A 13,281-nucleotide genomic window follows, 5' to 3' on the forward strand; every position below is an offset into this window, starting at 1 on the left:
GCCACTTAAGTCATATACTTAAACATGGTTAAAGTGGTAAATTTTGTTATGTATATTATGCAACAATAAGAAAAACAATTAGAAGCTGTCATCGAAAGCCACAGGAAGAAAGTGCAGTGCTGTGGAGGACCCTGGTGGTGTCTGCTCAGCCCCCTTGACTGGGCCGGTGCCTGTGCCCCAGCCCCTGGACGATGGCTCCTTGGCTGGACCACAGGAGCACCTGGGAGGATGTTGCCCCACAAACCCATCTCCATGAGGACGGCCAGCAGCCAAGGACTGACGTACACAGGAGTGCAAAGGGCCTGTTGCCCCAGGTGGAACCAAATCTGTGGTGCGGTTCATGCCCCCAGGGCTCCAGTGGGATCAGGCTGCGGGCGGTCTCCCGCTGAGGCCTCAGGCTTAACTTTCTTTCCCTGCCCTGATGCACCTCCCTCTTCTGAGCCATGCATGGCCCCTCTGAGCATGCATGGTCTAGGGAACCTGACCCAACAACATGCAGATACGCCTAAATGACTGATGTGTGGCGTATGGGATTCTCCCTCAAAGCATCCAGTGCTTTGAAATGATTTCTGCTGCCATCAATGCATTCGATTCACAACAAGCAACCGTCAACCAGCTAGTTCAAGGAAATGTAAAACCTGCCACCTTCTACGTGCGCAGAGGGTGTGCTAGACCTAGAGGCAGATAAAACAATGAATAAGCTAGATTCTCGAGTCTGCTTGCACAGGGGATAAAAGAATGAACATGTGGTGCGATCGATAAAGCCTCAAGCAAAGAGTACATATCTGGAAAGTGATCCACCCTACTCAGAGACCCTACATTTTTGGAGCCTGCCGACCCTCTAGGGAGACACACAGACAACAGCAACTCGTTGTATTAATAGTACCACAGGGTGAGGACACCCTGAAGAAGGAAGGGGTATCTGTCACTGGTTACTGACTTGTTCATTCATTAATTCATGCAGCAAACATTTCTGAGCACCTACTCTGATACCTTGCACTGTACGAGCCCTGGCGGTACAATATAAATGATGGGGCGCTAGAGGAATGTGCTCAAGGCACACAGAACCAGGTTTGAGTAAGTCCTCAATGGCTTTGAGATCTCGGCCAAGTTCCTTAAGTACTTACTTTCCTTATCTATGACATGAAGATAATAACAGCAAATATCTCAAGGTGTTGTTGTGAGATTAAATAAGATACTCAACATAAGGCAACGTCGCTCATTGTCTTACACAGAAAATGCTCAAAACATACTAGGTACTGTTGATTCTTTTGTTGCCAACTGGGTACATTTCCTTCCCTCAAGTACTTGGTGCAGAGATGATTAAAATCTAGTGAGTGCCATATTGCTTCCTGGGAAAAGCGCATCTTGCCTCTTATTTTTGGAAACAGGGTTCCCCTTGAGGACCCAGTATCCGCAAGGCACTTCCCTGACATGACTCCTGGCCATTCACACTGATGACTGGAACCTTCCTCTACAAGTCTGCCCCTCTGTTATCTGCATATAACAAGATAAGCCTACTCTTCCAGCTCATTTGGCAGACACTATAAGGAACTAATGCCTGCAACTGTCACCGTTTAGTGGAAGATTTAATAAACGGGGTGTTTTTTCAAGTCTGGCTTCACAAGCCAAGCTTAGGTTTCATTCCCCCAGTGTTAATGCTGCCACATGCCCACTGAAATGGGTGCCAAGGGACAGGGCATTATTTTTTAGCCACACTGAGACACCCAGTGACTTCTGAGACCAAAGCCATAGATCCACATGACCAGACTGGGAGAAGAAAAATCAACATTCCGGGTATGACATCACCAACACTGTGTTTCAGGGGGTTATTTATTTATTATGTGATAATGGCCCAAATGTATACACTACTCCAAAATCTGCCATGAAAATTCAAACATCTTTGTAATCCCTGTTTACAAAGCACACAGAGAAATTAAAACAGGCTTAATCGTGCAGTGTTTGTGCATATTAATGAAGCTAAATTCTAAATCTGGATTTTGGAAATAAAAAGGGTAAAAGAGGATTCATTTCAGACTAATTTGCTTTTGAATGTGACACTTTGCATGTCAAACAGTACAGGGGATGTGGAAATGGGAGCCTAGATAGGCATTTTAAAGCATTTCCACACAAGTTATGGGGCATAAGATCTTTTAAAGGAAAAGGACCACCTCTGGTCCTACCTAAGACTTTAATCACATGAAACTCCCTACAGTCACCTGTATCCTACTCGGTGAGGAAACAATATGGGTCTCCACCGTGACCATAGAATCCTTTTCCTTTTATAACCTGTAGAACCTTTCCTTTGATTGGTCCCATTATAATATAATCACAAGAGCACTAGGTGCCACAAGAGACGTGTTCTTACAACTTGTTCATGAAGGTACTTGGTTCTTAGGAAACAGATGGGTAGAGGGAGGCCAGTCCCTGAATTCAGAATCAGACAGACTCAAGTTCAAATCCCAGCCCTGCCTCTCACTGACCGTAAGTTACTTACACTCTCCTTGCTTCACTTTCTACATCTGCAAGACAGTGATAATTTCTTTTAGGTCAAACTCATGTAGCAGAATGCAGATATTCACAAGTGTTACTTCCATTCTCTTTGCTTGTCCTTAGAGCAATAATAAATTAGGAAGGGACCAGTTATGGATGTTATAACTCAGTAAATAACATATAATTTCCTATGGTCTAGGTGTGCAGGAAAGAAAAGAGGAACATCAAAAAGATCCCAAAGGCAGCATTTGGGGGCAAGGGTGGATATTGGGCTTGGGGTGGACTACACATGAATGTGCTCTCTGGCTGGCTTTCCTTGGCATAGGTGCATAGTACAAGCCTGGCAGACCTCCAGCACTGAGTAAGAGTTGAATGTGGGGCTGTGGAATCAGACATCCTGGGCTGGACTCCAGGCTCTGACACTTACAAGTAATTCTGGGCAAATCATGTCACCCTTTTAGATTTTGGTTTTCTCATCTGTAAATGGAGATATCCATTGCACCAATTCCCTATCTTTGCAACATGTGTAAGTTACACCTGTGGGCTGACTCCTTTGCAAACATAAATATAAGGAACTAAGCCAGGGAAATTATGCCCAAAGCAGAAAGTACAGAGAATCAATAAATACACTAAATATTCGAAAGATAAAAAAAGAAAAGAAGTTGGCCCAGTGCAGCATAGTGAAATGTCTCCTCTCCCAGAATGTGAGAATAGGGATCTCAGGCGGTTCCAGTCCATCCTCAAGCTAAAAGAGCCCTGTTCACTCCCAACCTGAGAGCCCCTGTCCCCTTCACTCACAAGTCCTGTCCAAGGGGCGTCTGCAGACCATTTCAATGTCCAGGGCCTGGGGACAGAACACAGACGTTGGGGGTGTTGGGCAAAGTCCTCCCCCTCCTTTCTCCCAGCGTTTCCTCAAACCTCAGGCACTGCCAAGCCAGGGATGGGCAGGTCACACTGCCAAGCAGGCCACACTGGCTCTGCCATCAGCCTCTGCCTTAGGATAGGTCATCTGCCTCCCACCAGCCACAGTTTCTGGCTTGTGGGACCTCTTCCCTCTGCTTCTGCCCTCCCGCTATCTCCCCTGTCTGCCTCTGTCCTTCCTCCCTGGACTGCAAGTCTCTTCTTTCCTTCCCCTCTGTCTGCTCCAGCTTCCTCTCCTTTCCAGACCACGGGCCCCATGTCCACGTCTTTCCTGCTCTGTCTGCTCATTCCTGCATCTGCTCTAAGACCACCTCCCCCCCACCTCGCCCTCTCTCTCTCCATCTCACTAGGCATTCTACTCCCTGTTTCTCCCTTTCAGGGCAGGGAATAAGGGTGAGGTTGGCATGGTATTTGCCCCAGGCACAAGATTTAAGGAAGTACCAAAACATCCAGTAATCCAATTAAATACTATTTTTAATGTAATTTTTTTAGAAGTCAAAATTAATGCAAAAAAAAATCCATGTTCAGCAAAAAATCAAAAATTTAAGGGAAGACAAGCTCTGCCCACCACTCCCCCAATCCCCCCCATCCTGCTCTGAAACATCACTTACAAGAACAGGCGGCTGGCCTGTGGGCTGTAGTTTGCCACTTTGATTTTTTTTAATGTTGCATTACAATATCATTGAATGTCTGGCCCCCTTAAGCTTTGCACGGGGCCTGCCTGTGCGTGGGTCTTGCTCCCTTTCTGTGCAGTTCCCTCCCTGTCTCTTCTCTGTTTTCCTCTGTGTATCCTTCCTTTCTTTGTGTCCCTCCCTCCTCCTGCACCCCCCCCCCGCAGTCCTGCTGTGTCTCTGTCTCTCCCCCTGTGTGTGCACACACCTGCCCCCGTGATGTCTCTGTCTTTCCTCCTCTGGTCTCTCTGTCTCCATCGCTCCCCGTGCTCTCTGACTTTCTCTCTTTCCCTTGTCGCCCTCCCCGCCTCTCCTCTTCATGCCTGCACCTGCGGCCAATCCCATCAAGAGCAAGCTCTGCCAAGTGCAAGGAAGGACAGACGAGGCTCCTCCTGGCGTGAAAGCTGGACACGGAGGGAAGAGCTCCAAACCCTGTCCTGCCGCAGCCTCCAAACCTGCGCCATCTGCCAGCCCTCCCGTGAAGCCAGTCTTGGGCAGTGGCTGCCCTGTGTCCCAGAGGTGAGTGAGGAGGCAGCTGGCTGATACTGGAGTCGCACGCTACGGATGGAGATAGTGAGCAGACACAGCCCGTTGTTGGCAGGAATCAGAGACGCTGACACCGGGAGGGTGCAGTTTCTCCAGGACAGCACAACTCACTCTCCCCATGGCCTTCTCGGGACAACAATTAGAAAGGTGAAGCAGAAAGGACTCACCTAACATCTCGGGGCCCGCTGGGGCTATCTCCTCTCTGTTTAATTTCACCCTACGCTCTGTGTTAGGTGTGATTATTCCTGCCTTGCAGCTGAAGCAACTGCAGTTCAGGGACACTGTGTGACTTGCCCAAGGGCTCACAGCTTGATTCAAATGTAGAACATCTAAGGGTCCAAAGGGTCTAAAGAACCAGCCCAGGGTCCTTTCCTTCTTTCCACCTTCTTATCTATTTCAAGAACAAATTTCTGCTCACACATCCAGAGGAGTCAGATATAAAGGCAAGGCAACCCAACGATCCCACGTTATTCTTCTTCAATAAAGAACATTCACAGTTGGCCAAATGATGTGGAAAAAAGAAAGTTAGATTTCCCAGATCACACCACTCTCAGAATATATGACAAATGGATAAAGTAATTAAATGCAAAAAGAAAAACATAAAACTTCTAAGGGAAAATGCAGGAATGTGTCTCATGATCTGAAGGATAAGAAAACCATTTTTCATATAAAAACACCAACAAAAGGCTGACTGATTTCATAAAAAAAATAAAATAAAAAGTTTTTGTATGTCAAAAGATACCATAGACAAGATTGAAAGACAAATGGAAAATGGGGGGGAAATCTGCAATCTATATGACAAGAGGTTGACAGCCTTAAAATGTGAAGATTGCCCATCAATCAACCAAAACGTCGAGTAACACAACAGAAAATGTGAACAAAGGATTTGAACAGGTAATTTATGGAAAAGTACTTACCAAAGCAAATAAACAAGAATGCAAATAAAACTCAAGCATTCAGAATTTCAAAGTAAAAACGGAGATATCATTTTGTTCAATGTTTATGTTTTAGCAAAGCTTAAATACCCATTGTTACCAAAAGTTTAAGGAGCTGAGAACTCTTAAAGAATTAGTGAGAGTGGACATTGTAACAGCCCTCTATTGAGAAATGTGCCAATATGTATTAAAATTTCAAATGTGTATTCCTTTTGATCCATTCATTTCCCTTTTAGGTATTTATCCTACAGAAATACATGCACACATGCACATGTAAGTACAAGATTATTCATCACAACATTAATTGAGAGAGCAAAATATTTAGTATTGGAAACATCCTCAATCTCCTGCAATTGATACTAAGTAAATTACACTACATCTAGGAAATAGAACACAGTAAAGTCAATAATAAGAATGAGGTAAACCTATATAAACTCTTGTAGAAAGATATTTGTGATGGTTGATTTGGGGTATCCCCTTGACTGAGGGATACTCAGAGAGCTGGGAAGGCATTAATTATTCTCAGTGCTTCAGTAGGTACCGATTTCATCCCCCTTCTGCTGAAAAGGAAACCGAGGTGGTTTGACATTTGATTAGAATCACTGGGCTGCCCCAGCTGTGTCCATGAGGGTGTTTCTGAAGGAGGTTGGCATTTGAGTGCACAGACTGGGTGAGGAAGATCCTCCCTCAAGATGGGGAGGCAGCACTCAATCACCTGAGGGCCCAGGTGGAACAAAAATGTAGAGGAAGAGTTAATATTTTCTCTCTCTCTCTCTCTCTCCCCCCCCCTTCTACCCCCCACCCCCAGAGCCAGGATACCCTTCAGCGTCAGACTGAGTTACACCCTTGGATTCCTTGGTTCTAAGGCCTTTGGACTTGGATAGACTGAAACACATTACCAGCTTCCCTGGTCATCCAACTTGCAAACAGCCTATTGTGGACCTTCTCAGCCTCCATAATCAGGTGAGCCAATTCCCCTATTAAATTATAAATCTCTTCTTTCTATACACACACACATTCACACACACACACACACAACATTATCCCATTGGTTCTGTCTCTCTGGAAAACTCTGACTAAAACAATATTCAAAAGAAAAAATGTAGAGCAATATAGACATTATGATCCCTTTAAAGAATACAGTGTGTGTGTGTGTGTGTGTGTGTGTGTGTGTGTGTGTGTGTAGACAGAAATGGAGGCAGAGATACTCACAGTGCATCAGGGAGAGAGGGACCATGAAGACTCACTTTCCCTTCAAACATTATCCTACTGTTCACATTTGCACAGTCATTATCTATTGCTTCTAAATTCATAAAAGATATTTCTGTAATAAACAAGTCAGCAACCATGATCTGAAACAGATCAGGCTGTATCTGGGAAGTGCCCTTTTCCACCTCTGCCCCTCCAGCCCCGCCAGCCCGGCCAGCCCCACCCCAGCCATGTCCCATCGGCCTGCCCAGGGCATGCTGGGAATCTGAGACACTGTTCCTTCATGGGGAGCCATGTGACACACATTTGTTTGTAGTTAAATTAAACTGTATGACACATTTTTAACCCAAAGCTAGAGGAGGCACTGCCGCTCATGTACCCAATGCCTCCTTCCTGTCTTGTGCATTTTAGCTCTGCCTCATTCATCATCAGAGTAATCCTGTTAAGGATGATGAGGAGGAGGATTTCTATTTTACTGAAGAACCTCAAGCACCCCCTATGCACCAGGATTTGAACCCAGGTCTGCTGTGCAGTAAAGCCCATGTCCCCTCCCACACCAGCCCTGAAGATGACCAAAGATGACCCCAAGCCACTGACTGAACCAGATTCAAAGACACTACACACAAATCACTTACCCAAAGAAAGTACTACTGAAATCAAGAATACGCAGTTAATATCTGCTCAGAGGAGACGGTGGTGCGGTCCTGACAAAATCAGCCAATGGAGAGGAAACACTCCTCCCATGCGAACCTCACCTTTGCGAAATCCTGATTCAAGAGGCTGCAGGGAGCAGTCCTAAGGAGGGCGCTCCCTTAAGTACATGGTAGCTCAGTTTGCTGGAGGAACTGCAGCTGTCACAGCTGAGTCTGTGGCTGTAAAAAATTCTGCTCTTTCCCTTCCAGTTAGGCTCACCTCTCAAAGGGCAAGAACCTACTAATTTTTGCCCACAGCCCACACTGGAGCCCACCCAACTTAGAATCCAACAGTGGATTTAGCTTAGTTGGATGGAGTAGGTAGGTCATACTTTCAGAAGGACAGGAGGCCAGGGCCAGGCAGGCAAGTTCCCTGGTCTGTTCTGACTTGGCCCCCACCCCCAGATGTGAGAAGGCTGTGCTGGGGGAGGGGGAATCTTGAGGCACCTGGCTGATCTTGGCCAAAGTCCTTTTCCAGCCTAGGCATAACAGAGGAAATAAAGCAGTTAAGGGATTCTGATCAAAGAAGCACTGTTACTTAGGTATAAATCTTAACAACTGTACTCAACTGTAACGGAAACCAAAATAACACGGCCTGAACGAATTGGGGTTTTATTTTCTCACACGATGGCAAGACAGACAAAAGTGGCTGCTGGCACTGAGTCAAAGGTACAACGTTGTGAGGCTGAGATCTCCGTAGTTCTCTACGCACACGGCTTCCTCATCAGTGCAGGGGACTCTCCACCTGTTCCAGCCAGGAAGAAGAGAGCAGGGCAAAGGACAAAAGGGGTCCACGCCACTGGACTGGCCTCCCTTTTAAGGATCTCTCTTGGAAGCCCCACCCACGCCTTCCTCTTCCATCTCACCAGCCAGAACTCTGTCACGTAGTCACTCATCTTGCAATGAAGGCTGGGAAACACAGCTTTGAAGCTAGACACATTATTCAACAAGTTCAGGATTTTCTAGTGCAGAATAGGGAAAAAGAATGGATATTAAGTAAGCAACTAGCAGAGTCTATCTTATCAGATACTCTACGGGAATGAACTTTGTGGACTCCCCGGTGTACTAATGATGGGATGGGTGGCACATGAGCTTGGAAAGTCCTGGCATTGGTGGCAATGGCCCCAAGAGTTGCACCGGAGGACATTCTCTAGAGTCCTCCAACACAAGGCAGGCAAATAAACCTTGCACTTTCGGGCGTCTGTGGTCTCCTGGGTCTTGTCTTTGTCTTCTGGAGAGCTGGAGACTGATGAGAAACTGAGGCAGAATAACAGTAAGTATTAATCGGCCTTCAATGATTCCATTTCCTTTGGTTGAAGTTCAAAGGTCATCTAAGGTGAGGGTGCAGCAACCACCTAGGGAGCAATGGAGTAAGTCTAATTGCTTATCCTGTGGCTGCAGAGGGAGATGTTTCCTAGCCGAGAATGTTGGTAAGTGGCGGGATCTCTGTTCCAGAACTGATGGAAAGGCCCTGCAGGGGCCTTTGGGAGGGGGGCGTCCAATCCCATCAGGATGCTGGGTGGAGCCAGGAGCAAAAATAGAGCATGTGGCATCAGACTCCAAACGGAGAATATCACAGCTGGGTGAGAGAGCATAAAACCACATCTGGCTGTGGGAGGGGGAGATGCCAGGAGGCTTTCAACAGGTACAGAGATTATCTTCTGCCTGCCTGGGGCCTGATTTTGAAGAGTTGGCAATGCTACACTGGACCTGTGAGGGGGCTACTAGATCCTGGTGAGACCAGGCTCTAACCGGCACTGCCGATGCTCGGGGATGCTGAGGATGTCTTGTATGTTGACCTTGACGTTAGAAATTCCTCGTGCTGAGAACCACTTCTGCACCTGATGATTACAGAGACCTCCACAACACAGAGTCTGCAGCACCGGTCTCAGCCCTGCTGGGAAAATGCCCCACACTGCCGAAGGGAGCCAGCTTCCCAGACTTGAATAACTTTGACCTATTTTGCATCACAACTCTGTGTGACTTGAAGCATCCTCTCCAAATCTCTCCGGTGTTTGTCGACTGTATCCTCCTGATGGAGAACTGCAGTCAGTCCATGAGGGGTGGTGTTGGTGCGAGGTCCTGCTGCTTCTCGAACCAGCAGTGTGTAGGGCAGGGGTGCCAGCCCCATGACCAAGCCACATGGGGAAAAATCAAGTCCTCATCCCCTCTGACAAAGATGCTCCTCTTGGAGGCCAAATAGGTGACCCACGCTGCCATGCTTTCCTGAACACACAAGCCCCCAGAAAGTCCATGTTACTTCCCAATAGCATCCCTTGCCTTCCTGAGTAGAGCTGAGACAGATGGGCACTCCAGGCTGACTAGTTACTTGACACTTCTTCTTACTGATGGTCTTTAAATACTGTGCAACATTTATTTAGAGGAGAGGCAGAGAGCTGCCTGAGCAAGGGCCTAGTGGCCACGGGCCACCTCTCTCCTCTCCAGTTCAGTTCTGACCCAAACCCGCACCCTTCCCTCAACACAGCCCTACAGCTGAGCCCTGACCCCTCCCCTTACAAGGCAGCTGTAGAAGCTGTGCCTGGTCATTTGAGATCACCCCTTGGCCCCACCCTCCATTTTAGATGTCTTATCACGGTGTCCTTTCACGCTATCCCGAGCTTCCCCCATGAGAAGAACATTCTGGTAAACACAAGTTTTCTGGCCTTTTACATTTTGTTCCCAGGGTTGCCTAATGCCCCTGGATGGCTTGGTGTCTGTCCGTGGATGCATCTCTGGGGTCCCTGCAGCATCCCAGAGCAGGGAGCTGGAGCACGAGTGCAGTGGGTACGAGCACCAGATCTGGGACTTGGGACTGGGATGTAAACTCCTGACTACTGGAAACACAGCCACAGCCTTTCCATGGTCCCAGAAGCTTTGTTGGTGCCTGTAGAGCAGATTGAGTTGTATAATTATTTCATTATGTGTTCCAGTGTAATAAGAATAGAAATAAAGTGCACAATAAATGTAATTCACTTGAATCATCCTGAAACCATCTCCCCACCACCCCCAGTCTGTGGAAAAATTGTCTTCCATGAAAACAGTCCCATGTGCCAAAAAGGTTGGGAACCACTGCTATAGAGGATGACCTGCTCTCCCACTAGACAGTAAGCCTCTTGTGGGATATATCTTTAGCTCACCATGTCTGACACTTATGACCAATAGACACTTTATAGATGCTGATTGAAACTAAGAAGTATTAAAGATAAATTTAACTTGGCTTGTGCATGCCCGTACACATACACACACACACACACACACACACACACACACACACACACACACACACGCAATGTCTCCTAATGCCTATTTGCAGACAATTTCAAACTGGAAAATGTAACTCTATCACAAAGTTTAATAAGTTGGGGGACCAACATCCAGAAAGTATCCCAGCCTTTTACACTGATTGTGAAAACACAAGCAGCACTTTGGCTTGTGTGGTACTTAACAGTTTAGAAAGCACTTGTAAACAGAAGGACTCCCAGGCTTGGAAGACACCTTTACAACATCTAGCCTAATGCCCTGGGTCAGACAGGAATCCTCTACACAAAACTGCCACTACAGGGTCCTCCAGCTCTTGCCTAAATACATCCTGTGTCCCAGAGCTTCCCATCTTCTGGAATAGTCCACAATGTTTTTGAGATATAACCATTCAAAGGTTCCTGTCTTGTGCTGAGTTAAAATTTGCTTCCCACGACTTTTACCTGTCAGTCCCCAAACATCTCCCAGGAACACAGAAAACTTACTAATGACAGCTTGTCAAGATTCCACAGACAATGATCATGTCCTCCCCAGTCTCTCTCCATGAGGTGACCCATCCCTAATACTCCAGTCTCCCTTCTTTCCACTTGGATCTCAGACCTGTCACCACTCTGGTCCCTTCCTTCAGAGGACGCTACACTGCCCATCCTGGGGGATGTCCACAGGTGCCGTAACACACACAACAGGTGCCTACCCAGAAGAGCAGGCCTCACTCCACGTGGCTGTTTCAGTCATTTGGGGCATGATTCTGCGCTACCCACCTGTTCTGGGCTGAACTGTGCCCCCCTCAAAAGTCATATGTTGCAACCCTAAACCCCAGTGCCTTAGAATGTGACTGTATTTGGAGATAGGGTCTTTATAGAGGTGATCAAATTAAAAGGAAGCCATTTGGGTTCCTTTAATTCAATCTTAATGGTACCCTTATGGGAAGAGGAAATTTGGACACCCAGAGAGATACCAGAGACATATGACACAGAAGAAAGGCCATGTGACGGCGCAGTGACAAGGTGGCCATCTGCAAGCCAACAAGAGAGGCCTCAGGAGAAAGCAAACCTGCTAGCACCTCGATCTTAAACTTCTAGCCTCCAGGATTGTGAGAAAATATATTTTTGTTGTTTTAGCCACCCAGGCTATGGTATTTTGTGACAGCAGCCCTAGCAAACTAATGTACTACCTGCACGTGTAACACTTATATTATCCACGCAGCCCAAACAGCATTTGAGTTGCCAATTCCAGGTCAAGAGATGAGTGACAAGATACTTTCCCGAACAGATCTCAGAGCCAGGGCTGCTCCCTTTCTGAGCTTCCAAAGAATAAGCCACAGCCCCATCATCATTTTCATCCCCAAACTGTCCACCTCTTTAAGAAATACTGATTTCTCTGTTAAATGGGAGTGAAATACCCTTCCATAATACAGGCCAGAATTTTCTGGATTAAGATCTTTGTTTTTAATATAACATAAAAGGAAAGCACGAATATCAAATCCTAAGGCAACAAGAGTCACTGCTAAGTCCTTTAAACTATCACACCTGCTCCTGCACCGCCCAGTAAGCCTAAGAGAGAACAGAGGTCATGCCTCATTGGCCCCACACATGGAAATGGTCACGAGCTGCTCTCCCCCACACATGATTGGCCTCAGGCTCCTTTGGATGCTGCAGGACACAGGTATCCCTTTTTGGAGCTTCCCTTTGGCCCTTGCTTTGCCCTTTGAACTTGATGCATGGCACATTTCATTAGTAACAAACTTGGTCCTCTTCACCCTGTCCTGACTTCCCTGAAGTGTCACAGGTGAAATACCCTCTTTCATGCAACTTAGTTGTGGAAGCCTCCCCATCTTGCACTGTCCTTACCCCACGTTTATTCTAGTCCTGGAAGAAGGAATGGAATGCGACACAATAGATCCCCTTTAAAAATGATGTTAGCACCTTGGTCTTCTCTCCAGAGCTCTGCTATTTCAAGGGAGACAAGCTGAGGTCATTTAGCACCCCTAAGAGTGATGCGTCAGTGAGAGCTGCCACCAGTGGAGCCACTGAGTGGTATTTCCTCTGTCCTGAGCATCTCATATCCTAAGGCAAGGTACAGATCCCCAGGGGCTGAAAACAAAGTGCATCAGATCTGATCCAAATGCCTAGGAACACCAAGGGCTGAGCTTCAGAAAACTTCCAGTAAATGTCAAATCTGAGAGCAAGAGGAGAACTGAAATCAGGACCATAGCCAGAGGGAACAAATGAAACAAGGAGGAGCCAGAAGATGGAGTGAGAGGGTCTAGAGAAATGGGATCAGGAAGACACAGGGTCCAGCTTCTCACAGTCATTTCTTTGTGCATCCCCTGCCCAAGAAGAAAGCTGTCCATCTTCAGGCCAGAGCAGGAGAGGAGGCAAGTGGGGCAATTATCCATCAATACCTCCACTCAGCTGCCTGCAGAGATTCAAGCTTTGAGGTCCATCTGCAAACCACGAGATCTACCTTGTCACCAAGATTCTCTGCTCCTTCCACAATTTATTCCATCTTGTGACTGATTGGAACAAGTCTTTAAAAGAGCATTTTTCAAAGCCA

The 13,281-nt window shown here is 46.8% G+C and overlaps 1 protein-coding gene across 2 annotated transcripts in view; it reads right to left on the bottom strand.

Moving 5' to 3' along the window:
* The window catches only part of PTPRT (protein tyrosine phosphatase receptor type T), a 1,014,822-nt gene that overhangs the window by 853,838 nt on the left and 147,703 nt on the right, over positions 1-13,281 (bottom strand). The gene's annotated exons all lie outside the window — the stretch shown is intronic.

Source organism: Microcebus murinus, chromosome 16 (genome assembly GCF_040939455.1).
Source record: "Microcebus murinus isolate Inina chromosome 16, M.murinus_Inina_mat1.0, whole genome shotgun sequence".
Lineage (NCBI taxonomy): Eukaryota > Metazoa > Chordata > Mammalia > Primates > Cheirogaleidae > Microcebus > Microcebus murinus.